Consider the following 24797-nt stretch of genomic DNA (forward strand, 5'->3'; position numbering starts at 1 on the left):
GTCCTTGGATGCTTGATTCCGGTCTGGGAAAGACATGGCTTGGTAGTTCGGACTGGACTGTTCCCATGAGGCACAGGGTCAGAGCTGATTTGCATATAGCCAGTGTCTAACCCAGGGTGGTGTGGAGTGCTAAAAAACGATGGATTTAGGCCCAGATCCTTGTACTGGGGGGAATGTATGACATTGTTCTACATTCTGTCCATCAACTGTGTTTTTTGCAATTTTCACCCCGAGTGGGCTGGGTATGCTCAGACGTGAGTCCCAGGCTCTCCACACCACTGGAGTCAAGCTATTCAGGCTGATTAGCCAGAAACCGGTCCTTGGATGCTTGATTCCGGTCTGGGAAAGACATGGCTTGGTAGTTCGGACTGGACTGTTCCCATGAGGCACAGGGTCAGAGCTGATTTGCATATAGCCAGTGTCTAACCCAGGATGGTGTGGAGTGCAAAAAAACGATGGATTTAGACCCAGATCCTTGTACTGGGGTAAATGTATGACATTGCTCTACATTCTGTCCATCAACTGTGTTTTTTGCAAGCTTTAAGCTAAACGCAGACAAACAGCAAACAAATGCAGTCACTGCACGCCGGGAAGGGGGAGGGTTTTCACGGATTAAATTTGAAGTTTTGAAGTACAACCGAGGGCAGAACCCCACCTCAGAGGTAGTAAGTCAGCGCTATAAAAATACAAGTACATAGCATGATGCGGCTAAGGCTTGCCAACCAGGAAGGTCATGTGAACCAGGCAAGACTAAGCCCCCCCCCGTGAAGTAAGAACATGCTCGCAATCGCCATCTACTCGATTTCCCATCATCCTCCTCAACCCCGCGTACTGTTTAGTATTGCTCAGTGCCAGGTGACGTCACTTCCTGCGTCGGCGTTCCATTGGCTTTGCGGCGGCGGTTGCCCCTGGTTACGATAGCTTCTGCGGTTTGTTTTGGCTGTGGTGAGGCTGAAAGTGACAGCGCGGCTGCTGCGCCCAAAGAGGGCAGGTACCTGTTTTGCCGTGCACCTCCCACCCCGGCTCGCCGCCAGTTTACGGCCGTTGTACCTGGGCATGGACACTCCGGTGTGGATCAGTAGCTTCGTACCCACTGACAATCTGGATCTCCGCGGGGTCTGCGCATGCGTGAAACATTTGGTATGTAATATTTCTTGGATCTCGCTTAAAAAACTGAATGCACTGTGAAGCTCGGAGGAGCTTTCCTTATATAACACTCCCGCGATGTCCCTCTGCTTTGCTTAAGGTGTTATTGTGTTCCATAAAATGTAAACATCTGTGACCATGTCTAAAGTATAACCCGTCTCTTATAACGAATGATGTGTAACCAATAATTTAGTAAAAACTATCACGAGCGCTCTTACATATTTCTCAGTTCGCAAACATCACGTGAAAATATTATTATGTATGCTAAAAGATAGCTATCAGAGTTTCAAAGTGAATGATAACATGGTTGCAGATTAGTAATCATGCGGGTTAGTATTCTTTTGACCTTCGTACTTTGCTATAGCATAACATGGAGTTCAAAGTGGTTCCAAATGGCATTACGCCTGAGCACGGTGGGTGCCTCCGTACTTTGTCCGGTCACATTCGTTTTTAAATACAATTGGAGACATTGGTTTAGTATGACTCCTGAATTCTCGTCCTTAATGTACAATTGTGCTGACTAGTGCTGGAACTTTCTTTGCTACACAAATAAAGGAATAACTGACATATTGACGGATTTCGCACACACTAGTTGTTCATTCTGTTCGCAATCTACCACACGAATGTTCATCGAGACATTTTGAGCAATCAGTGCAACCTTAAAAAAAAACTTGGACACTTCCAATAAAATGAGAATATTCATGGACATCTCCAGCATCAGCCAGAGCATGCGCCGGTAAGAATGGTTGACAGTTATTAGCTCTAATCTGATAAAAATAAAATGTTTGTGAAATTCCTGTTCTCTTCAACAATACCGCATCAAATATTTCTGTTTATCTACTTGAGAGTCGTAGCAAGTACTTTTGTCTCGGGTTCTGACTTCAAGCATTTCCCGTTTCCAATACAGAGGGAGTACTTAAGCGTTTGAGTTGTACTGAGGCAACGTTTTTTTAAGGAAGGAAATCCGAGCATTACAAGTACAATCAAAATCATGAGGCCAGATCTACAATGTCTACATTACCTCCTCGTCCAGTCTTCCTCGCCACAGTAATAAACATATGAGCCTCCGGCTCCACACAGAACTCCAAGTAAATTAAAAGAGCAGCGCTCTAGTCTCCCCTCCCTCCTCCAATATGGCCCCAGAGGCTTCCACCAATCATATAAAAGGACACATATCAAGCATCACAGCCTGTTCTTTTTTTCTGCACTTCTCCGAGTGCTGTGGTTTCCCTGCTGGTCAGGTGAGTGGGACGGGGTTCCTGCTTTAGCGGTTCCCCTTGTCCTGTGGTATCTAGTTGGGGGTTGTTAGTTTGCTGTGTGCTGCCTGATGTTGGTTTTTACATACTTTGTCACATTCGTTTTCTTAAGTTTTGTTTCCCCCTGCTATTGCCTGGCTACCTCGTGTCCTGCTTAAGCGGACTTCCGTGGTTTGGTTTATCGGCTGGGTTTGTATGTCTTTTCACCTATGCGGGATGTTTTCCTAATTGCCGTTTCACATTTGTTTTCCTTTCCCGGCCGCGCGTCCTGCTGAGCGGACGTTGCACGGCCGGGTGCGGGATCTATGGGGGCCGAGGGCTTCCGTGAGTGAAATTTGCCGTTCTAATGCCTTACCTGATGCCGGTCTTCACGGCGGCGGCGTTTTCTTGCCTCTTCGTCTCCTGCTGAGCGGGAGGCGTGTTTGGGGCTGATTGAGCTTGGCGCGCTGCGGTCTGGGCCTCCTCCTACTGCGGCGCGCGGCTCTTCCGGTTGCTTTATTACCTTCGGCTTCGGTCCGGGTGGGGTTTCTTACGTTGCCTAGCAACCTGGGGTCCTATTTTACCTGGCTGTTGTCCGTGATGCCTGTGTTGGTTTGATTTCACTTGGCTGTCGGTCATGGATTCTTCTAACATGAATATTCCTGTTCCTTTGGATGTGGCTTCCGGTTCGGGGGTGCATGTTCCCTCTATGGAACTTTTGCAGCAGATGATTAATACTGCTGTTTCTGCTGCTTTGCAGGATCGTGTTCCTATCCCTCCTCCTAAGAAGGCGAGGGTTGATGGCGCTGCTGCTGATGCTAATTCTGATACTGAGGAGGAGGTTGATGTCAGGGGTCGCTTTGTGCAAGGTGCCGACCTGAAGGAGGTGCTGGGCCACATTCGCGAAAACTTGGTGTTCCCTGCTTCTGTGGTGCCTCTGGATGACGATCTGTTTTCGCAATATCGTCGTCCCGAGCCTGATTCTTTGCCTCTCCATTCCTCTGTCTTGAAGGTCCTGGAGAATGAATGGAAGGATGTGGACAAGGGTTCCTTTCCTCGTTTCTTGGGTAAGAGGTACCCTCTTCAGGATTTTGCGGTGAAATTCCCTGCCTCCGTGAAGGTTGACTCCTTGTTGGCGAGCATGTCTTCGCATGGGTCCGTTGTCTCGGAGGATTCTTCTCCTGCTGACCCAGTTGACCGTAAGGTGGATGGTGCTGTGAAACGCACTTTTGCGGCTGCCAATTTTTCTATCAGGGCTGCGGCCTATTCGTCTTACACGATCCAGTCCTTGCTCAAGGATTTTCAGTCTCTGTCGGAGTTGTTGGACCAGGGGGAGGATGTTTCTTCTACCCTGGCGATGATGGAGCAACAGGTTCGTCTACTATCCGATGTCTCCTTTGATTCGCTGGGGGCTGCTGCTTCTGCGGCCGGATCCTCTGTGGCTGCGAGGCGTCAGTTGTGGCTCCGCTCATGGAAGGCTGATGCTGCCCAGAAAAACTTGCTTATGAAAATCCCTTTTTCGGGGGTTAAACTTTTTGGTTCCTCTCTTGACGACATGGTGAAGAAGACGGCGGAGGACCGTAAACTGCTTGCTCCTGACCGTCCTGGCAGGTTCCGTGCCTTTTGGTTCTCAGCGGTCTTTTGGTGCCTCGAGGAGGGGTCGGGCAGGTCAGCCCTTCGGTGGACGGGGGCGTGGCCGGGGTGCTCCCTCCTTTGATAAATCCCGGTTCTCCGGAGCTTCTGCCTCCTCCGCTCCCGCTTCCAAATCATGACTGGATCGCTCCTGGTGTGGGTCCGGTTGGGGGTCGGCTCACTTGCTTCCTGGACTCTTGGCGGGCGACTGTGTCGGACCAATGGGTGCTTCGGGTGATCTCGGAGGGTTTGCGCATTGGATTTGCCCGGACACCCCCAGACTGTTTCAGGGCCACTCCTTGCCCGAGAGATCCTGTGAAACGATTGGCGCTTTTGGACGGCATTGCATCCCTGTTGGTCAAGAAGGCGATCGTTCCTGTGCCCAGCGATCAGTTGGGGCAAGGGATGTATTCGATCCTTTTCCTAGTGTCCAAGCGCACCGGGGATCTTCGGCCAGTGATGGACCTGAAGTGGGTGAATACTTTCATCCCTCACCAACGGTTCAAGATGGTTTCCCTTCCCTTGATCCTTCCTCTGATCTCTCAAGGGGATTTCCTTGCCTCGCTGGACCTGAAGGATGCTTACCTTCATGTTCCTCTTCATCCAGACTTTCGGAAGTTTTTCAGGTTTTGTGTGCGGGGTCTTCATTACCAATTCCAGGTATTGCCTTTTGGGCTCTGCTCTGCTCCCCGGATCTTTACTAAGGTTCTGGCTCCTCTTATTGGACATTTGCATGGAGAGGGTGTTAGTGTTTTTCCTTATCTGGACGACATTCTAATTTCTGCTTCTTCTCTTCCTAAGGCGGAGTTGCATGTCCAGAAGGTGTGCCATGTCCTGGAGCATCATGGGTTCCTCGTGAATGTACCGAAGTCCTCCCTGGTTCCTGCTCAAGAATTGACTTTCATTGGGGCTCTGTTCAAGACTCAGTTGGGGATGGTGTTCCTGCCCCCTCCCCGTGTTTTGTCCCTGATGTCTGCTGTTCGTTCCCTGTTGGTGGGGGTTTCTCATCCTGTGAGCCTGTGGTTACGAGTTCAGGGTCTGATGTCGGCTTCCTTGTTGACGGTGCCGTGGGCTCGCCTCCATATGTACCCGGTGGTGTCCCACATTTTATCGCATTGGGACCCCTGTTCCCTCGATATGGATGTTCTGGTTCCTATGTCGGAGGAGGTTCGGGTGGTCCTGGGTTGGTGGTTGGACGTGGATCATCTGTCCAAGGGCCGCCCTTTTCTGATTGTTCCCACCCGCGTGGTCACTACCGATGCCAGCCTGCTGGGTTGGGGTGCTACTCTGGGTGTTTCGGCGACTCAAGGGATTTGGCCTCAGTCGGTTTTGTCGTGTTCCTCCAACTACAAGGAACTGAAGGCCGTCCTTCTGGGTCTGTTGGACTTCTCGGATCTTGTTCAGGGTCACTACGTGCAGATCCGGACGGACAATCAGGTTGTGATGTCTTATGTGAACCATCAAGGGGGGTGCAGGGTTCGGTCCCTCAGTTGCCTGGCTCGTCGGATTGGTTCTTGGGCGGAGGTGCATCTGGAGTCCCTGTCTGCCATCTACCTGCCTGGTGCGGAGAACACTATGGCGGATTGTCTGAGCCGGGTGTTTCCTTCCATGGGGTCCTTGTCTCTCACGAGGTGGATGTTCAGGAGGTTGCAGGTGATGTTTGCGTGTCCGATTGTGGACCTGTTTGCCTCCCAGGACAATGCCCAGACCCGTTGTTTTTGCACGATTATGCCTTGCCGGGATGCCTGGAGGGTGGACGCCCTTTCGTTCCCTTGGCCGGAGGGTCTGCTGTATGCATTTCCCCCTGTTCCCCTGCTTCCAGCTGTGTTACTGAAGATCAAGAGGGAGGGGTCGTTGGTGCTTCTGATTGCTCCTTGTTGGCGGCGGCGCCCTTGGTTTCCCCTTCTGAAGGAATTGACTGTGTATCCGGGGTGGCCCTTGCTGTTCGTGCCGTACCCTCTGATGGGTCCTCTTCTTCCTCTGCCTGTGTTCCGTTCCCTGGGTCTGCGGGCCTGGCTCTTGAGAGGGAGTCTCTGATACGTGAGGGTTGTTCGGTGGCTGTGGCTGGTGTCATTCAACATTCCCGGAGGCCTTCTACGCTTAAGTCTTACGCCAGGCATTGGGATCATTTTGCTTCTTGGTGTGTTGTTCATGGGCTGACGTTGGATTCTTTGGATCCGGCTCGCATTCTGGACTTTCTGAACGATGGGTTTGTGTTGGGATTGGCCATTTCGACCCTTCGGGCTCAGTGGGCCGCCATTCGGGCTTTTCATGTCCTGCCTTTGGTTTCCATTTCTCCGTTGGTTGCTCGACTTTTTAAGTCTCTTTCTTTCCAGCGACCACGTCCTATCTTGTGTCCTCCTCCTTGGGACCTTCCTTTGGTTTTGCGTTCCTTGCAATTGGCTCCTTTCGAGCCTTTGGAGTCTGTGGACCTGAAGTTTTTGACTCTCAAGGTGGTGTTTCTGGTGGCGATTGCCTCTGCCAGGCGTGTGGGGGAGTTGGGGGCTTTCCTTCGTTCTGCACCGTTTTTGTTGGTTTTGGCGGACCGTGTGGTCTTGCGCCCTCATCCCACTTTTGTTCCTAAAGTGAATTCTTTTTTTCACCGGTCTGCCGAGGTGGTTCTTCCGGTTCTGTGTCCTGATCCCTCCTCGGCTGAAGAGTCCCTTTTGCACCTCTTAGATGTTCGGCGTGCCTTGATGATTTACATATCTCGCACTTCTACCTTTTGTAAAGTTGACTGCTTGTTTGTGAATTATGGTTTGTCACGTCAGGGTCTGAAGCCCTCCCTGTCTACGATAAGTCGGTGGATTAAGGAGGCCATTCTTTTGGCTTATGCTTCGGTCTCTGTGGTTCCTTCTCTTCCGGTTCAGGGTCGTTCCACCAGGTCGGTGGCTGTATCCTGGGCTTCTTTCAAAGGGGTGTCTATGGAGGATGTTTGCAGGGCTGCTACGTGGTCTTCTCCACATACTTTCATGAACCATTACCGCCTCCAAATTGGGGGTGGGGGTTCTGTTTCGTTTGCCTCTTCTGTTTTGTCTGCTGGGGTACCTTGAGAGGTTGTCCGTTTTTTGGGTTGTTATGCCTCTGTATATTAAAATATGTTTTCGCTGCACTGATGGTGTGGTCTGTTTCCTTACATGAAGCTGATTGCTTTGGTATCGGCTCATATGTTTATTACTGTGGCGAGGAAGACTGGACGAGGAGGTAATGCCCCGGTTACTTACCGGTAATCTTCATTACTCCGAGTCCATGTCTTCCTCGCCACAGTATAGTTTCCCTTCCCTCCCGGCCCTGGTGGTGGCTTCATGTCTGCGGCTTGGTTTTTCAGGCTGTGATGCTTGATATGTGTCCTTTTATATGATTGGTGGAAGCCTCTGGGGCCATATTGGAGGAGGGAGGGGAGACTAGAGCGCTGCTCTTTTAATTTACTTGGAGTTCTGTGTGGAGCCGGAGGCTCATATGTTTATTACTGTGGCGAGGAAGACATGGACTCGGAGTAATGAAGATTACCGGTAAGTAACCGGGGCATTTCTCTTACTTTGAAAAAAGGGTTGGCTTGCTGTCGCTGAAGACATTACAATGTCGATTAGAGTGTCATAAGTGATTTCAGCGTACACCATATTGTATGACTCATTTAGTCTTCAGAAACAACCAGGATTAGCCCCTTCAAGTAGCTTCAGAGCGAATTTGTAATAAGTAATGTACGTCTTTTCATAATGTAGTAGTTTCAACGTACACTGCAAGGAGTCAAAGGTGGGCGTTCTATCAGACTATATTTGTCCAACTTTCACAGCACCTTTCCAATCCGTCCACAAAATGCCTTTCTTATTTAATTTAATCAATGTATTCCTACCCATCCATATTTCTACATTTTTAAGACTTTAGTTTCCAATATAAGGCATTTAACAGGTAAACTATAGGCAGTTTCTTTCATAGCAAAGAAAGGGCCCTTTATGGAGTGAAAAAGGATAGAAAACAATTTCCTTTAAGAGAAAATAAACTTTATACCGGAACACATCTCTTTTAAACAATGATAAGCTCCTCTATGGAAAGGATCTGATGACAACGAGGAATGTGCTGTACTGTCAAGAAAATAGAAACACTGGAGACTAATGCACCCAAAGAGTTAATTCATATAGAAAGCCAAAACACATTATAATCCCCATTGAGAAGGGAACAAATACGTTTTAGGGTTGCCTGTTTATTTGGTTATATACTTTTTTCCAAAACACTTGACAGAAATCACAGCATTGCACAAGAATGCAAATGAAGGTTGTTATACTTTTACCTAAGAAAGGGTACACTTAAAGTAAAAGAAGCTTGGGGTGGGAAGAAATTTGTCTTAGTGGAAGTTGAGATGTAATGATATTAAATAATTGAACATCAAGAAACTACTTACTCATGAATCACAGTTGGTTATTTGGGATGGTGACAGCTGACAGAAGGGAAAAGAGAAAACATGTTTGGTAATACACAGGAGAGAAGAAACAAAAATATAGTAGTTTCTGAAGAATGTCTGTTCATAAATTTCATTATCAAATTTGGAAAATTGACACAAATGTTGTAGGCAACAGGAGCTTTGCCCACCTGCACAAAGACCCAAATTCCCTATTGTGAAAGTTGTCTCTTTAGTGAGCATTGTACCTGGGTAACTTTGCTGCTTACCTGTTTGCCAACAGCTGACAACAGCCTCTTCTGTCCCTGCACAGCAGTCCTCCCGCCGCCGCATTTTACAGCATCGCGGCCGCCAAGAGGAGGACTGCAATCTCCAGGGGGCACAGCGGCACCAGCCGCGCACGCAATTTCCCGCGCCCGGAGGCCCTTTAAATTGAACTCATTCCCCGCGTCGCGGGAACGCGCGCGGGACTCGCCGGGCTAAGCCCGGGCAAAGGGCGGGCCCTCTGTGGCCCTCAGTGACTGAGGTAGGCTGGGCTGGGCCCCGTTATTTTCATTTTACGTTAGTAAATTTAGTGTGCCGAGGTGTGTCACTGTAAAGGAGTTACTTTTGAATACTGTCGAGCAATCATCGTTTGCATCTCCAAAGATTCGTTATAAGAACCAGCTATTGTTATATATATCTCTTATGAGCTACATTCTGCTGCCTGGTTATTTCTCCGCTTATGATGACTGCAAAGAAATTACGTTCCGGAAGAGTATTAGCGGGGAGGTCATGTATAAAAACTAGATCTAACCCCCTGAGGAATAAATATGACAATGGTGTGTTAATGAAAGGACAGATGCAGTTATTGAAATTATGGGAAAAACCCGTTGATAAGTCTTTGGCAATCTCGGAAGTTGCTGGTTCTGAGATGGTGCCTTCGATGGGTGCATCGCCTGTTGTGGAAAAAGATTCCATCTCTGAGTCAGCCTCTATAAACTATTTGTTCCCCCAGCCAATAACTATTGTGGCTAACCTTCCAGTATACACTACAGGGGGAGAGCAGCCTAATAATAAGACAACAGATACGAATGCACCTCTATTTAACATTCCTATTGGTGCAGAATGTCCTGACGTGGCTATAAAAGGAGAGTCTTTTTTGTCCAGTATTGACCTCGAATTATGTGGCCGCTATATGGAGGATGGAAATCTGATTCATTTGAATCCCAGTAAGACGGCAATGGGAGCTACGCCGTCAGGATTGTTGCTATATAGTAGTACTCCCTCTATAACATCTAATGACATTCCTTCAATGCAGAATGACTCTAGGAGTTCACTACTTAATCTATCCGGTATCTGCCCCATTGCCGCTTCTGGGTTGCCGAAAGATGATAGACCTATCTCTGATTGTTTGATAGTATTAGAACATTTATTGGCTTCCATATTGTCTTTACTGAGCAAATTTGTTGGGAATTCTGACTGTACCTTGGACTCAGTTACACAGATATTGAAAGTATTATTGGCAAAAAGCACAGAAAAGGGTACTACTCCTACCCCGGAGATTGTTTTGCAGAATGCTTTGGATATCAATAACGTATCAGAAAAAAATGCTCCTGCTGGTATGCCAGTAGTAGTTAACAAACATGAGTCCTCTGGGATGCCTATTCCATCTGTTTCAAATTGTATGAAGGCATCAGAACCTACCCTAAAGGAAGAAAGTTTGTTGGATGTGGACCTAAATGCTGGAAATGAGTTATTCCCAATTTTCACCCTTGATAAAAAGGAGACTGAAGGGAATTCTGATGTAAATGGAAAAGATAATAAAAGTAGAAAGAATAAAGGGAAAAACAGGAAACCTGTTCGTAAATATAAGAAGAAAAAACAGAGGCAAATCATCTTTCAAAAACATATAAACAATGAAGAACATGATGTTATAGATATTGAAGATAAATCTTTATTGGACATTTTTTCTAATAAGGCTGCTGATTGTACTATTGGTTCTGTACCCGATTGTTCAATTAATACCAGTGCCAATGTCGGGGAAGCCCCTCATCAAGAGGACTATTCAGTATTGCCCAGTGCTCCAACTGAAAAAGTGATGAGATCTATGCCTACTGTACCAGGGGCACTCAACCCATCAGCGCCTATCTTTCGATTGCCGGTTGATGTTGCTACAAATTCTCCCTCTCTACAGTTTAAAGTTTCTAATTCTTTTGTGGATACCCTGACTTTGGATTTTTTGCCCTTATTTGACTCTGACTTATACCTAAACAGGTCCTGGTTGCTTAATTGTTTTAAGGATATTGAATGTTTAAAACTTATTCAGTCAAGTGACATTGACTTGGTTTCTTTAGTGGGGTATGAAAATGGTCTATGTGTACGGGCAAAATTCTATTCCAAAATAATAACTAATCTTGTATTACAACAGGCGGAATTATTCCAATGTAGAGGGATTGATGTGTTACCCTTTTCACATACGGGAAAGGATATTCTCCCTACAGAAGGGGCCACAAAGTTGGGCGTTAGGCAGGAGAATATGTCCAAATCCAATAAAGATTTACAAATCAGGGTTTCAAGAGGTAAACGTATAGTTTCTCAGATTTTACCCATTCCCTTGAACATGATTGCTCCTATAACGGAGGATAATCATCGGTGGAATTGGCTTCCAGGAGTCCTGTCTAATAATATTACGGATAAGCCAAGACTGTTTCAACATCTTTAGCAGCCATTTAAAAGTTATATCCTGGAATGCAGCAGGGTTGCATAATAGACCGGAGAAACTTGACTTTTTATTTACTTTGAATGCGGATGTGATATGCGTTCAGGAAACCTGGTGTAAAAATATTTTGTATGATGGGAAAGATTACTTTGTGCTTGAAGTAGCAGCCACACCAGCTAAAAAAGGTCACGCAAAAGGGGGAATTGCCTGCCTCCTGTCTAATTCATTACAATGGCAATTTTCCCATTATGTTGACACAAGCAACCTTTTTCAAGCCATAACTATTAATAATCTAACCAGTGTAGGTAGCCAGCATCCTCTAGTAATCATTAATGCATACATTCCGCCTGAAGATGGTTTTAATACTGTATTGAAGCAAATGTTTTCTTATGTTAAACAGCTATTAGAACTTGACCAGCCCCCTTATATTCTACTTGTGGGCGATCTGAATAGTAAAGTGTCTAACTCAAGTGTAGATTTGTTTAGAAATAAGTCTAAAGAAGAGGCATATAATATACCCCAATCTACCTTCCCAATTAAAATAAAAACTAGCAAAAGAGGAAAGATAATGTTACAAGAACTTAGCTATCTAGAGGGGTTAATTGTAAATGGTAGGATGCCATCTGATACCCCTGCTAAATTTACTCATAGGTCCCCTAAAGGTGAATCCATCCTTGACTATGTAATTACGGACTATGACTCTTTTTCCCTTATTCAGGATATAATGGTCTCTCAAACTTCTATGAGCGATCATAACGTGATCAGTATAACTCTCGTATTACAACCCCAGGTCACGGATTCCTGGTCTTTAAGTACTGGAGGAGTTTCTTTGCTTTGTAAGTCCGGTAGATGTTTCTGGAACCCGACTACTATGAAGGGTTTGCAAAATATTCTCGAACAAACCTTACTTGAATTAAAAGATTGGCAGGGTATGGAATTTTCTCACTTTGAAAACTTTATGAAAAAGCTTACTGCGACTGCAAAGAAGCCTAGATATTCTGGGAAAGTAACCTTTGTTCCTAGTTTATTATGGCCATTAAATAAATAAATAAATAAATTAGTGAGGCAACAATTTCTTTTTAGATCCACGGAAACTGCTAATAAGTTAGCCTTACTAAAAAGAAGGAGGACCAGAGTGAGAGCAAAATTAAAAAAAGAAAAAGAAGACTCTCTCTGGATTAGCTTAAGGGAGGCTTCTGTTTATGGTAAATCTAGGGAATTCTGGTCCATAATTGGTAAGGGATGTGGTGCAAGAACTTTCCCTATTCCCATTTCTATTCCTGAAGATGTTTGGATCTCTTTTATATTGAACTTGTATGCATCAAATGGCGTAGAGGGTGAGGATAATGATCTTGTATGGGATTGTAGGTTTTCTATGGATCCTCCATCTGAGAAATCCATTGCTTCGGCGATTAAGAGTATGCGCTCTTCCGGAGCAATGGGACCAGATGAGTTGCCCATTTCAGTACTGAAGCAGGATGTTTTTACTTGGAGCAGGATTCTTTTCCCTCTGTTTAAAGCATGTTTTTCACATAGATCAGTTCCTACATCCTGGAAAGGAAGTATATTAATACCCTTATTTAAGAAGGGAGAGCGGGACAATCCCATGAACTATCGTTTGATAGCTCTACTGGATGCTATCGGAAAAGTTTTTGCTAAATGTCTTCTAATATTAATTACGGATTGGGTGGAGGCAAATAGTATTTTACCTTTGGAACAGACTGGGTTCCGTAAAAAGCATAGTACCCTTGATAATTTAACTGCCCTTCAAGTGATTATGGACAAATATGTACGAGTCCGAGGAGGTGGAGTATACGCGGCATTTATAGATTTCTCCACGGCGTTTGACAAGGTGGATCGTCCAACGTTGTGGAGAAAGCTTGCTGTAATGGGTATGCCGCCCCATCTACTGGAACTTGTAAGATCTCTTCACTCGAATACCTGGTGTAAGGTGTTACAAGGCGGAGAAAGGGGTCTTTCTCAGACCATCCCATCCTTGAACGGGTTAAAACAGGGGTGCTTATTGGCCCCCATGTTGTTCTCACTATATACTGCGGACCTACCTGCTTCCATTGCTGCAGGTGTTGGTTTAGCTCCGGTAGTTGGAGGTTCATCCATCTCTGTTTTAATGTATGCGGATGATATCCTCATTTTAGACTTAACTCCTAAGGGCTTGTCTAATCGCCTGCAAGCTTTACATTTATTTGCAGAAGCACATTTTATGAAGATTAATGTCTCTAAAAGTAAAATCATGTGCATCACTGGAAGAAAAAAATGTAGATCTGTAAACTTTGGATGGGCTATAGGAGGCCAGAGACTAGAGGTGGTTAAAACTTACACCTTTCTAGGTAAAATAATCTCGGCAAACCTAAGTGAAAAACCCCATATTGAACATAATTCGCGTAAGGCATTGGCTCATGGTATGGGGTTATGTTCGCTGTATTCTGCTACAGGGAAAAGACACTTTGCCCGATTTTTGGAATTGTATAGAGCAAAAATCCCTGCAACTCTACTTTATGGAATAGAACTGGTGGAGTTAAGACATTGGGGTTTTTTGCAGTCAATGGAGGGAAAGGTTCTAAGAAGAATTTCTTCCCTTAATACAGCTTGCTCTGTGTCCACATGCAGGCTGGAATTTGGCCTTCGGAGTTGTTGGGTACAGGGGTTGATTGCCCTGGTAAGATGGGTGGCCTGTTTGGCCAGAGGTGAATTGGGTTCCTTACGGGCATATATTAAAAAGGAACTGCTGGGCAATCTAAACGAGTTCTCATTAATAGTAAAACATTTTAGAAAAGCTGTAACAATGTTGGAGTTGGATGAAAATACCTTGTTTTTACTCTCTCCTTCTCAACTAAAGTCTCAGCTGAAATATGCATCTTGGGAACTCTGCTTTAAATTGGATATGATTGCTTTACATGAAAAGAAGGGTGGCGATTTACTCCTAAGCTCGTATTCAATAAAGCAGGCCCAGCAGTATGTCTCCTGGAATATCCCTCATCGAGTGCGAAGGCTATGGTACCTTTTACGACATGACTTGCTTCCTTTAAATTCTCTTTTAGCAAAGTGGTATGGAACATCTCCCATATGTAATTTTTGTTATAAGGCAGTGCAAGACCGAAATCATGTTCTGTTTATTTGTCCTACATTACGTCCATTACGCTCTAAATGGTTAAAATCTATTTGTTTACAATTGAGAATCTTAAACGAACCACTCAAGAATAGACCGGCACATGGAACTAGTGGTAACAGGAGGAATGAATGCGTAGTAAACCGTGACGGCAGGAATACCAGAAGGCCCATGCTAGCAAAAAACACCCCAGGGGGCCACATGCCGACACCGCGTCTCGAAAAAGGGAATACACAAGAGCCATAGAACCCAAAAAAAAAAAGAGGGGAAAAACACAATACGACAGACCCCCCCCCACCCCGCACATCCCACCCTGCACCCCTGCAGAAGGCTATGGCCTACCCCCCGGCAGCGTGCCTGTCGCCCTAATCAGAACCCGAAATATAGAAGAGATAAAAGTAAGAAAGAACCACAAAGACAAAAAGAAGAAGGGAAAACAGGGAAATAACAACGGGAGAGGAGCCATATAATCAAAACCCCATCAGCTCTCACCTCCCCGTCCAAAAATATTCAGAGCCCACGGGAAGATAGTAAGCACAAGGATAAACTCCAGGAACATGAATGAGAATCGAACATAGTCATACAGTTACAAACGGATCATCCAACCATACCGCAAGATAATAGTCCACCGAGGCAAAATATCTATTCCCGTTGCATTTTGACACTATCGACTTAGCATATAATTGTATTTGTATAGCGCTTACTATTGCTGATGAGGTGTTGAAGTGCTTTATGCCCAACCAGCATGCTTATCCAGAATCCAAGGGTAGTGGTTAGTCCAGTGTTATCGGTTATTGTTAGTTATGAGGATTAGTCTTGTGCGCTCAGCAAACAATTTCAGGCATTTATTCCAGTTTCTTTGTGATAGATTAAATTAATAGTAGTTAGATGTGATCATTAGTTGTGGTGGGTATGTGAGTTGGTTAGTGGGGTTAGTAGTTGAGCTTGAGAAAATAGGTATTGTTAGGTTGCAGGGTTATGACTCTCACAGAAGGAGAGATTATGATCCTTGATGTGAGTTGTGGGAAGTGTTAAAAAATACAGTCATAGAAATTAAGGCAAACATGCATGTGACTTTGAGACAGTTGTGCTCAGAGAGGGAGGAGGCATGCAGAGGATGGAATGGAAAGAGAGGGGCGTTTGAAAGTAAAACAGGAGCGGTGACAATCTGAAGTTTTAAGTAAAGGTCAGTTTCTTATCAGCGTATTTAAAAATATAGCAAAGCTGTAGAAAGAAACACCTTGAAGTGAAGGCAAAGATAGTGATATATTATGTACTTTTTTAGGCTCTAGAATCAGACAAACGGTCTGTCTATATCGAGGCTACCATAAGACCACAGATTAGGAAAAGTAAAGTGATTAGCACAGGGATTGGAAGTATTAAGTAATGGATGGACGCATATACTGGAGAATATTGACTTTTAGGCTGTGCTTGAAAGAAGCAGTAACCTCATGGTCATGGTGAGAAGATGTAAAGGTAAATAATGCTAAACTTGAGAAAGGGATTCTGCAAATGCTAGAGTGGATGTCTGGTGATGTTTATTTTCATGATTGGCTCACAGTATTAATTACAACTAGTAAAGTGGGGTCCCTTTAGATGCCCCTGGTTGTAGCATTGCACAAGGTGGAGGGTGAGGGCAATTTACCCAGACAGTGGAAGTGTTTTTACCTTCATTCCTGTGAGTGGAGAGTGGCAATCTAAACACAGTAGGGAGGAGGATGGTGGCTGTGCTTCTTTTAGGAATTAAATGAATACTTTGTTATCAAATGCTTTATTCAAACAGCCGTGTGAAAGCGGTCTCATTTGATTTCCAACTTCATTGAGGTAAAATTTGAAAAGCAGCTGCTGCTAGAGTGCTGCAAACCAACAATACTTTTATTGTTTTTTCGTAGGTTTTGGAACCACTGGTACTGAAATCCAGGAAATGACTAATTGCAAATGGAAAAAATACTCACAATTTTGAATGAAAGGTGTAGGTGAAGTATGCAACATTATGTTTCCTTCCTTAGGCTTCTATTAGAATATAAACTGTAAACGGTACTAGCAACAAATATTGTATGTTCAGATAAACATTTGTGTCCTTAACAATTTTTCTATGCAAAATGTAAAACTGGAAAACAGTAAAAACACACACTTACATTTTCCTTAGGATTCTGTGAGTTTACAGATAACAGCTATGCACTCCTTTAAATGCTACAGGTCCATCACATGAAGTATTTAACTGTGAGTGTGCACACAGCCCAGGGTGACCGTTAGCTGAAAGGAAAATACACCAGAGTGAATGAGCTGATAAGTAACTCCTCACAAGTGCAGTTTATGTGCAGGTTATTTTCTTTACTTGGTATGCGTCTCGTGAGACTCGAATAAATGCGCCTCCTCCTCGCTTTGCAACTCCGCCCTGGACGCTAACCTCTCTCACATGCCACTTAGGAGTCCTCGGGTTGCCTACTCGGAATCTAGTATCTTGGGAACATCTGAGGAACACATACCTGCCTAACCTCTCCTCTTTGGTGCTCCCTACCTTTTCGAAGCACTCAATGTTCCTTTGGATGCCTAGGTCCTCTGCCCTGCCGACAGATACTGTATGACTAGCCCTGGCACCCTTTCCTTTCTGATGAATAATATATTTTAGAACATTACAAGTATCCTGTCCATTTCCTAGAAAATGCATGGAAGTTGCACATTTTTGAAAACCTCGGAGTGTGGGCCTCTTAGTGCATCCCTGTATCAGCTAAACAAGACATGTTCTTCCCTACCATTTTTGGGCTTTGGGGCGCTGCTCTTTTGAGGTAATGCACGCCATATATTCTCCTTCTTGGCAGAGAGTGTTTGCCCCAATGTGAGTTACAACTTGTTGCAAATGGGTTCCACCCATTTAGTACGGCCAGATTTGTTTGCTTTCTCATCACTCAGTTGTGCACCTTTACTGTGGATCTCACTCCCAGTAATATAATGGTAAATAGGACTGCATGTGTTTACTGTCAGTGTCCAACTTTTAAGATAAGGCCATTGCTATGCAGCCAGGGTATGGGGCACTAGGATGGTTACACATGAACATGTGTGCACACGCGGGTGCAGGCTGCACATGAGAGAATACAATTGCGCGCAACCTGGTAGCTGCACACATGCAACCTGCCTATGACAGTTTTAAACTGCACATTTGACATGCCAAAACATCCCTTTTGACAGGCCTAAACCATCCTTTTAAATAATAATAAGTCACCCATATGTAGGCCTTAATATTGACAATGCCCTTACAGTGAAATATACGGGAAAACGGTTTTCACTGTGGAAAGGCTGGCTGCTGCCATGGGGAATCATTGGGCTACATTGTTACATTTATTAAATGCAAAATTCGGATTGGTAGCAGCTAGAAAAGAATACTACTTACACTCTTTTGAATTGTTAGTTAAAGTCCTCTTTAATGGTGAGGTCAGATTTAAAATTATTATTTTAGAAATTACACTTAGAAAGCTGGCATTTGTCTTTCTAAAGTTTCTGGGAGTTTCCAGCTGCCTCGGCTGGTAATGACTCTCCCACTGGGAAATGCGTATTAGAGTCAGATAATGCACAAAGGGGCTTGGGTGTAGAAGGAGTGGGTCTTCCTGACAGGATGGCAGGGGAGGAGTAGGGCCCTGCCCGTATTACACTGCAGAGGGACTTTACCCAACACCCACAAAGAGACCCATTACCATCGTTTTGTGTTACTAGCTGGGCCGGAGCCAAACCCAAGAAAGGGGGAAGGTTAGGAAAAGGGGGAAGACCCCACCAATAGCTGGACTGGTCATAAATGTGGCACCGCAGAACATGAAGGAGAGCAAGACATTGGACCTGGACTGCAACAGCGGCAGCACAACGGACAGCTGGGAGAACAAGCACCCTGATGATCTAATGGGCAGAAAACTCTGTCTACAGCCGACCCCAGGACTACTGGGTCTCTCCAGGGCCAGTGATACTGGTTCCTTTACCTTCCCCGAGGACCAGTTGTGAGAAGACTTGGACTCAACTGCCCACCCATATTCTCTACAGGAGGAAAGGGGGTCTGTGGATGGCATAGCAGAGGAGAAGGCGAGCCACAGGAAGCAAGTGAAACCAGCTCCCCACCTCGTGAAACCCTTTTGTGGCCAGATTTATTGATGTCACCTTTGGACCCGCTGTAGAAAATGGAGCACGTGGGGCTCTGCCACAATCTTTTCGTGTTGCCCATGGGAGGGCCAAGCCCCTGGGGGTTGGTGCAAGCTCCATCATCTACTCTGTGAAGGGAAAGGGTATATGTGGGGACCCTTCCCCAGAACCCTATTATGCCCCGTGGCCCCGTCGCCCAGGACACTCTTTCAAGCATGGGGCTCAGGACCCCATACCACGCCCCAACTACAAAGACTGGGTCCGGAGACTCTATCGCTGGGACCTAGGAGCAACACTGACTGCTACCACCATGAGCAAAAGCCATGTAGGAAGTAGCAGGAGAAGCTACTGCCAGATCCCGGGCCCATGCTGTAAGGCACCCAGTGAACTGTCCAGGCAGTGCAGACGTGGGCTCCCCATGCTGCCCCAACATACAGAAAGGCTTGTGGTGTCCCAGGCGGGACCAGTGCACCCTTTTTCAAAAAAAGAAGCAAAAGAAGAAGGATTACGGCTCTCCTGAAGGCAGCGGGAGAGTGACTCAAAATATTCACTGTTCCACGGAGCCCCATAATGCCCTGCGGGGCTTAATTTGCCAAAGGTTTTTTTCTGCTTGTGGCCTCAGGAGGGTAGGGACACCACCACGTTTTAAGTATTGGGAGGAGGGGCTGCAGGGTGTGCAGCAGCCTCTCCTCAAAAGCAATTTAGAACTTGACCCTAACTTTCTGGAATCAAAATATAATTACATTTGATTTAATTTAAAAAAACGATTTCTAACAATAACACATTATTATTAATTTAATGTAAAATATTTTATTAACCTTTTGTAAATTAAAAACTATTGAATGAGTCATTAATAGTAATTAAAATAATGAAATTACTGTTAATTAATTCTATACTTAACTTTTGATGCCTTTAAATATATAATACAAATTACATATTTTGTAGTTTAGGTAGGATTTTTTTAAATTAAACTTCAAAAAAATAATTTTATTTCACATATAATATATTTGAAATATATATTTTAATTAGAGGAATTAGTACTGCTGCAGCATTTTATTATACTATTCGTCATTTAAAGTAAATGTATAAATCAAAATTGACATTAATATTTAATGGTAACATATTTTATCTCCGTTTTTTAAAGTTTAATAAACTTTTAGAATTTTCCCTATACTTTATTATACAGAGATTCCCTCCCCGATAACGGAGGTCTCCGTCAAGTGTGTGGAATATCAAATGCAGTCATAAAGTTAATACAAATAGTAACATTATGGTCGTATTGGACATTTTTGATGACCACTCTTATTTCAGGGGGTGAGGTTATCCAAATCTACACTTTTGAGTAAATGTACACTATGAAAGGGTGAATAGCCTAAAGTAGTAATGTTACTCAAAAGCTTAAGGGGATAAACTTACACTTGTAGATTTACTAATGTGTAAATTTACCTTTGTGAATATGCCCCCATGTTTGTTTTGATGAACCTCAGCAGTAGGATGTAGTTGTTTCCCATGAATAACATGCTCAGATGCCAATTTCTAGATGTACCCAAAATGCAGGGGGAAAACATTTGTTTGAAACCAATTCTGACGCACAGAGGCGTATACATGCCAAACTTCAACACAAATAATGAATGACTAAGCCGAAAAAAATATACACGTTAAAACTGAGTTCAGTGAAACACTAAAAACATATTTTGAATGTAGAAAATATTTTTTCTTTCAAATATTGAATTAGTTCTAACATTGCATGTCGCGCTTTAGATATCGTTTTACACTGAAACAAGTTCTACATTGTGTTTGAAAGCAAATGGGATGTTCTAAAATAAAAATGTATACCACAAATATGGTAAATACAGCAAAAGTTGAAAAGAAAAATCTATAATAAAATATCCTGAAAGTGTGGTACACTGAAAAGATGAATTATTTTTGAGTGTGATAGTGATTTTGGCGAAGCTACAAAGCCTCCAAATTGCCGATAGGGAGTACTCACTCTTAATTAAACAACACAAGGCTTCTGTGTCATCCAGTAACTTTGTTGTGTCATTGAAGAAGCAAGTCAATTGTATTTTTCTTGAATATCTCACTTCATAGATATTGTATACATAACTCCAAATTTTCACCAAATTACAGAAGGGGACCATAAGAGACAGCACCACTAATATCCTAATAATTGCTAAAAGAAGTGCCCGAAAATTTTGATTTGAAACTAATTAGGGTGTACGTTCAACGTGCATAAATATGGTTAATTGTAACAAGGTCGTTCATTTGCAAAATCCTATTCTTCGACGAGAAAATCCAAAATAACGTGCCATGATGACACGTTTGGGCAGTACAATGAAACATGTAGCATTCAGCAGAACCATGCTTTACAATGCTTCACAGTTATCTTCAGAAAATGCTGTTGTTTTGTTTTAACAGGGTTATATCTGAGCATGTAATAAGCCGTAAACAAAAATGTATGTGGTAATGTAAATGTACATCTACATCGTATCAGTCCTCTAAAGATTATTAAACTTGAACCTTGTAGGTTGGTTCTTTTCCATCTTATTTTAGAACATTGTACTATAGTGTGAGACCAGAGAGTATCATGAAAACACCATAGGAAGGAAGGGGTCCACCACACTCAGGCCATCTACCCCCAAAGGAGACAGGCATTGAGATTAATTACATTTTTCAATGAAACATTTACATGTCACTGGTATGTTGATCGAATTACATTGTTTTATTACTTCAAACTTTAAGATTGATGTCAGTAATGATAAACATTTAACAAAACTGAAATAAACCTTGTGTCCTGTGAGCCATTCCATTGTTTGTTAGTACACAATACCCTTTGTGGTAACAAACTATCAGTCACAGAGGACAATCCTATGGTACTTTTGAAGGACAGATAATTGCTTTAAAAAGCAATACTTTTTGCTGTGTTCACGAGAGCACTGGTAAACTCACCGGGTAAGAATTTGTGCTATGAGAGTAAATACATTAATCTTAATATAGTTGGCAGCCACCCCTTTCACAAAGCATGTCGTTGTTTACAAAGGTAGCTAAGAAGCAATAACAAAGATTAAGAAAGATAAGATTTATTTGTACTACAGGGATTATTGCACAACCATAGTTTCCTTCAAAGATAAAGAAAGATAAGATGTCTTTGTGCTACAGGAATTATTGCACAACCATTGTTTCCTTTACTAATTATTTGGCTGGACTAACAATGCCACAAAATTACTCTGTGGGTTACAGAGATTAATAAAACATGGAGCAAATGTTGATGGTGTTATTGTTGTAACTTTGGCACAGCATGTAAAGGACACATTAGCAATGCCAATGAGTCTGGCTTTAAAGGAATATTGTAGAGTATTGTGAGGCATTGCCACTAGATATCATGGAAGAGGGTATGTATTTGTTTGGAAGCAAGTGACTGTAGAATATGATTGGCACAGGTCAAGATTAACTTTATTTGGCTGCTGTTAGCCGATGTTGAAGAACAACAGCATAATGATAATTAGGTATGCGTTACATAGGCAGAGGTTGTAAACCATGGAAAAACCAATGCAACTATGCTGGATAAGTGTGTAATGTAGGTAGGAAGTAAAGAGTTAAGACTGTGGAAGTTCTCATTGACACTTACACACAGACATTGGAGTTTGAATGGGAGGGGGAGAGAAGTTAGGCAAGAGTCAGGCAGCTTCAAAAGAAATGTTACACAGAAGGTGAGGTGTAGGAATGTGGGTAGAGTCTGTGGATCGGAATTGTTTGGGAAGAATTGTGCCCTTCTTGTTAAAGGAAACAGAAAAACAGAATATAAAAAACAATATATTTAACTTCTCTTTCTCCTAGCGGTTCCTGGCGATCTGGTAAAAAAATACAGCAGAGGCCCAAGTTCAGGAAACACGGTGATATGATGTAATGCTGGATAGATTTCAGTCCTATGGACACGGTGCCAGGGCTGGCTTGTGTCTTCAATTGTCAGGGTCCTCTGTTAGCAATATCAAGGAGAGATTTGACCCCAACACTGCCTATTGCAAAATACGCGGCAACTCAGGGAGAACACTTTCTATATCTGAAACCTGTTGATTGTAGCAACAGTGAGGACTAAGTTAACAAAAATTCTGTATCACCTTTTAAGCATAATTCACAGTATCCGACACTTAAGAAACATGAGTTCCTGCTGTAGTTTAAGCAATTTACTGATTTCACAGACCTAACCCTAGAGTGAGGCCAACGCCTGCATAATATGCAAGTCATTATCAATGTAAAGTTAACTGCTACGTATAGATCTTTGGCTTCACAGGGAGTGCTTCTACAAATTAGCCATTCATTAAAATTGACTGTAAGCTTATGTTTGCACACCTTTACTTTATGAACTAAAAAACAGTAAATCCAACATGTTATCGGGACAACAATGTAAAACAAGAGTGCTTAATGAATAACCCAAGCCACCCTCAAAGCAACCGAGAGGCACTTCCTAAACAACAAGCATAAACATGCAATTAAAATGTCAGTAAAGTACACCAAAGAACACATACAGACTGAGGTACAAGCTACGCAATGTTATGCGGTCTAACAAAAGGCTTTTGGAGCTCAATTACTTAGAGGACCACAAATGGCACATTGCAACAATCCACAAAAAAAGGCATGGCCTTGATAGACAACCCATCCAAGCAATGGAAAAACTTGAAAAAGCCATGAAAGTCAATGGTAAAATAGGGTGATCCGAATCCCACTCTCTCTGTGCCAAGTCTTGCACATACTTTGTTAAAGTATTGGTAACATGAGGTGTCTAAGACAGCTAAAACTGTCTGTAGCAAGACATCACCACACGCATTTATATATTTAAATACATTTCACTACAAAAGAGTGGTTGTTTGAGTATATGTATATGTGTATATCTATGTATGTATATTACCCAGTGGCAGTCGCCACTGGATAAATATAGTTAGGTCAGTTGTTCCACAGGAAAATCCTTTTTGTGTTGCTGATAACTTTGGCACCGTTTGATGAATCTTCATGAAACTTTCCAAAATGGTTCTATTTTTTTAACTAGTTTGTGCATGGAACATTTCAAGGTGATCCGTCAAGCGAGGGCCTAGAAAAAAGGGGGCGGTGGGTCCCAAAACGCAAAATCCCCATACATTTTCCATAGACTTCTCTAGACAAGGTAGCAGCAGAAACAGCTGAACTAAACTAAATTTGGCAAGAAGCTAGATCTTGGTCGGCAGATTCTGCTTTTCGTGATTTGGCATAAATCCAATCAGTAGATATTGAGAAATTGGGGTTGAATTTTTTTTTTATATTTGAACGGTTGGGTCGACGAAAGTCTCAAGAGAATCACAGGAGCACTAATTTAAAAATAGAACATTCTAATTGGCACAGGGAGCTCTGTTTCCCTTGTGCCATTTCACTTCTGTGGGAGTCAGACTCCCGCAGGCGCAAGCTCTCTGATTGGCTGCCAGCACCATAAGGAACATTTGCTGACAGCCATTACAGCACTCTGAGACATACATGCACATGCATCAAAGGATTTTGCGATCGCAAACGGTGCGAATCGCACAAATCGGCCGTTTGCGATCGCAAAATCCTCTTTTGGAATGCATGAAGGTTCAAGGCCCTCGCAATTTAAGAATTCGCAAATATTTGCGAATTCTCCAATTGCGATTGCATTTAACGAATCGCATTTTGCGATTCCTTAAATGCAATGCATGAAACCTTTAAAAATTGCGATTTCGCAATTAATGGGAGCAAATTACCATGAGGTTGATCCTCATGGTAATTTGTGAAAATTTTCATGTTTCATGTTGTGCCCACGCATGCCCTAAGGGCATGTGTGTGCACAACATAGGTGCACAGATTGATTTCAGGGGTGTAACAGGGTGTCCTTTGGACACCCATGCACCCTTGAAATCGCATTTTCAATTTGCGATTCGCTAATTGCGAATCGCAAATTGAGAATTTCTTCCCATTCATTCCTCCGTGCCTCAAGGCCCATAGGAATGAATGGGGAGGTATTCCTTAATTGCGACTCGCAAATTGCGAGTCGCAATTAAGGAATAATAAGACATCGCAAATTTTAAAGCAATTTCTTCATGCATTGCATTTTGCAATTCCTTAATCGCGATTCCTTATTTTTCGCAATTAAGGAATCGCAAAATGCAATAATGATGCATGTGCCTGATAGTCCCTTATCAGGAAGTAAAACATAAAAAGTAATATAAGGGGGCAGGGTAGGGATACCTTGACCCCCAGACCCAATGTGGGACCCACAGGGCCAAAAAAAACCAAAATCTGTAAAAATTGCTGGGATCTCACAGGACTCGCAGGACTCCAGCAAGATAAAATAAAAATGGCTGCTGAACCGCATTAATTAATTACAAGCCCCAGGGCGCCCACCCCTGGGGCTGTATTCAATAAGAGGCGGGAGCCAGATAGCACCCCTCC

The 24797-nt window shown here is 43.5% G+C and overlaps 1 protein-coding gene across 3 annotated transcripts in view; it reads left to right on the plus strand.

Annotated features, from left to right (window-relative positions):
• The first annotated feature begins 864 nt into the window (after nucleotides 1–864).
• Nucleotides 865–24797, plus strand: part of C12H16orf46 (chromosome 12 C16orf46 homolog) — a 132567-nt gene continuing 108634 nt past the window's right edge. Inside the window, exons 1-2 of one of the 3 annotated variants that reach the window (XM_078671464.1) lie at nucleotides 902–1140; nucleotides 16130–16213. The gene's annotated coding sequence lies outside the window, so the exon portion shown is untranslated. Of the gene's footprint in view, nucleotides 1141–16129; nucleotides 16214–24797 lie in introns of all 3 variants that reach the window. The other 2 variants (XM_078671463.1, XM_078671462.1) reach the window with 2 other exon arrangements.

This window comes from Lissotriton helveticus, chromosome 12, assembly GCF_964261635.1.
Source record: "Lissotriton helveticus chromosome 12, aLisHel1.1, whole genome shotgun sequence".
Taxonomy (NCBI): domain Eukaryota; kingdom Metazoa; phylum Chordata; class Amphibia; order Caudata; family Salamandridae; genus Lissotriton; species Lissotriton helveticus.